General features: G+C 38.7%; 1 pseudogene; it reads left to right on the top strand.

The window, feature by feature from the left end:
- The first annotated feature begins 1552 nt into the window (after nt 1-1552).
- On the top strand, nt 1553-3147 carry Zfp148-ps1 (zinc finger protein 148, pseudogene 1; annotated as a pseudogene).
- Nucleotides 3148-3794: the final 647 nt, after the last annotated feature.

The raw sequence follows: 3794 nt of genomic DNA, 5'->3' as shown, positions 1-3794 counted from the left end.
ACATGGTAAAAATCTTTCTGAAGTTTTCTAAATATCATTTGTTTTCCATTTCAAACTTGTCAACACTTCAGTTTCGCCTAACTGTGCAAGATACAGCTTTGTGGTTTAGTCTAGAGAACTTGACTGTTAAAGGATAAGAAGAAATCTAGCTATCACAGTGGTACATATGTATGGTGAGAGGAAGGTCAGAGATGACCAGGTTCTAATGTAGTTATCATTATTATTTACCATCAACAAAGTCCAGAATTTATAATAGATAAAATACTGGGCCAGAGAGGGGAAATGTCTCTGCCTATTGGGTATCCCATGTACGGAATTAGCTAAATTCAAAATCCCAGATAGCATATGTGGTGTTTTCCTATAGCTACAGCAGTTTTTTCTTTAAAAAAAATCTTTATTTGATGTTTATCTTTTGAAAGACCTAGCATTAGCTAGAAGCAAGTACCAATCATGTATCTGGATTCATGTGACAAAATGCAAGCATAGCAATCTTTTTCATTTGTAGTTCCTTATAATGACATTGTACTTTATTTAATTTATTAATTTATAATAACTTTAATATCTGATATGTTGTAACTGGTTGACTCTGGCGTATGATTTTAGTTCCCTGGCAAATGTAATAATCATTATAAACAGGTCATAAGTGGTACTTGGTACCATGATTCCACAGTGGCAAACCTGCACAGGGAGAACAAGCAACTGGAATGCTATGTACTTTCTCTAGCTGCATGGCATTTGTGTCCTAAATGCTGGCAACATTTGTAGTACAATGTAGAAGAGTTAATTGTGTTCCAAGTATTTAAATATGCACATATGTAGATTTGAAAACACATAAGTCATCAGAGGAATGAAATAATTATGTAAAGTTAAATTTATTTATGTTATAAAATTATAGTTATATGGAATTTATCTGAAAATTAGCTCAAAAACAACTACATGTAATTATGACATAGAGGGGCCATTTAAAATCATTACTGGGTATGCCTTGGCACAAGCACGCAGACAGAAGACTCAGTGGCTTGGAAATTTAGCCAAGTGATCTGGCAGGCTGACACATTTTATAGAGGCATTGGATGGCAAAAGAGACTGAGAGGACCCTGAGAGTTTCTGGAGCCAGTGAAAGGTAGAAACCCAACCACTTCTTTCTCAACTCAACAGCATTCCCTTCTTTGAAGTCTTCATTTTTACTTCAGGCTCAGGCAATTATATTGAGTGAACATTGATGACAAACTGGAAGGATTGTTTCTTAAATGTGGTGGCACGTACGAAGTGCAATGGTTAAAATGGTGGAATATCTGGCCAGTCTGCCATGTCTGGAGAACAGCAGTAGTCAGTACTTCAATATCCATGCCTCACCAGGAGATCCTTGCACAGACCAAGTGCTACAAGAGAGTGAAATGAGACAACAGGATATGATATCCCATGATGAACTCATGGTCCACGAGGAGACAGTGAAAAATGGCAGATGGACTGCAGAATGCACTTAATGTCCCCATAAGTGTGAAGTAGGAAATTACTTTCACGGATGGATCTGAGCAATTGATGAAAAAAAAACAAAAAAAAAAAGAAAGAAAGAAAGAAAGAAAGAGAAAAAACCCAACTCAGAGAGACAGCAAACTTTCAGAAAAAGAGGTGGAAACAACACTCTCCTGCAAAAATCTTTACAATAAATGAGGACAGATCAGTTGGTTTGAAAACCCCTAAATCTCACGTTTGTGAGCACTGTAATGCTGCCTTTAGGACGAATTATCACTTACAAAGATGTCTTCGTTCATACAGGAGAGAAAAACATTTCAATGCAGTCAGTTTGACATGCATTTCATGTACCTGCTTCAGAGACACGAGACAATCCAGCCTTGTGAAAAGCCATTTCGCTGTGATGAACGTGGCATGAGATTCATACAGAAATATCATATGGAAAGGCACAAAAGAACTCACAGTGGAGAGAAGCCTTACCACTGTGAATACTGCTTATGGTATTTTTCCAGAACAGATTGTGTATTGAAATGTAAACGTATGTGCCATGAAAATCACGACAAAAAACTAAACAGATGTGCCATCAAAGGTGGGCTTCTGACATCAGAGGAAGATTCTGGCTTTTCTACATCACCAAAAGATAATTCACTGTCAAAAACGAAAAGGCAAAAACCTGAAGAGAAATTGTCTGGGATGGACAAAGAGAGTGTACTGGACAAATCTGACATGAACAAAGACAGAAACCTGCCTCTCTACTCCTCGAGCACTAAAGTAAAGGACAAGTACATGGTGACAGAGAATGCTGTTGAAATGCCTCATTCTTCAGGGGGAGGGTCCCATTTAGAAGATTCATCTGGAGAAATCCACCCAAGTCGGTTCTCGAAAACATTCAGTAGTAAGAGAAGTCTGAAACAGCCCTTGAAGCAAAGTCAAACCATTTCACCCCTATCCACTTACGAAGACAGTGAAATTTGCAAGTATACATTTAAGCTTGTGGATAAGTAGGCATTACTAGACTCAGAAGGCAGTGCTGACATTGATCAAGTGGATAACTTACAAGAGGGGCCCAGCACACCTGTGCACAGAAGTACTAATTACGATGATGCCAGGCAGTTTCTGAAGGAGAAGGGGTATCTTCAAGCTGCAAGTTACAACAGCAAGGGAGCACGCACTGAATGTGGGCACCATAGCTTTTCAGCCTTCTGTGACACAAGAAGTCATGCCAGTGTCATTAATGAAAACACCACAGCATCTGTACTGGATTCCCAAGCCCTAACTCTGGAGATTAAGAGCAATCTTAACAAAAATGTTATTCCAGATGAGATCCTGTAGACTCTGCTGGATCATTATCCCCACAAAGCTAATGGACAGCATGAGATTTCCTTCAGTTTTATTGATAATGAAGTAACTTCTAGGATATCAATCAATTCTTCCAATGTACCTGAAGTCACCCTGTCAGAGAATGTTAAATCAAGCTCTCAAGCACCCTCGTTGGATAAAGCTAACATGTGGCAGGAACACGCCAAGTTTCTGCAGGAGGCTTTGAACAGAACTAGCCAAAAACGATGCATATTTGAAAAGTGGTTTCAGAAGGTTGTGTCAATAAATTTGTGTATATCCACACATGAATGTATGGAACAATAACAGAGGAAAAGAGGCTATCAAGTTGAGTTTGGGGGAACATGATAGGGGTTGGCAGAAGGGTAGATGGGAGGGCCTGGAGGGAGCAAAGCAATGTAATTACATTTCAATGAAAATAATTAATTAAACCTAAATTAATAAATTAAAAAGAACAAATCTATTCTAACTACTTGGTTGACATGAAAGTAGTTTATGTGTGTTCCTCATTTGCTACCCAAATCTCTTCTCTCTTTGAACTCCCATGTTAAGTGTATTTAGCCATTCTGACCCATTATTAAAACTCAGGAACATTTTGCTATATTCTGCCTTCATGCTTTGGTTCCTCTCGGATTGTCTCAAAGCCGTAATCAAAGTCACACTTTTGCTACTACTTCCCTGTGCCTCTCTCGGGTAAGTGATAGAGTATATTTCATCCATCACGACAACAGATGCAGGTTTTTAGCAGTTGTTTACCTGTGGGACATAACAAATTTGGAGGTCACATATCAGATATCCTGAATATCAGATACTGGCATTATGATTCACAATGGTAGCAAACTTATGGTTATAAAGTAGCAACAAAATAATTTTATGGGTGGGGTCGCCACAACATGAGGAACTGGTAAAAAAAAAAAGGCTGGCAGCATAAGGAAGGTTGAGAACCACTGGCTGAGACTCTAGGGTGATTCCTCCTGTGT

Source organism: Rattus norvegicus, chromosome 16, assembly GCF_036323735.1.
Source record: "Rattus norvegicus strain BN/NHsdMcwi chromosome 16, GRCr8, whole genome shotgun sequence".
NCBI lineage: Eukaryota > Metazoa > Chordata > Mammalia > Rodentia > Muridae > Rattus > Rattus norvegicus.
Note: the sequence above shows the minus strand (reverse complement) of the source record. Positions and strands in the feature narration are given on the sequence as shown.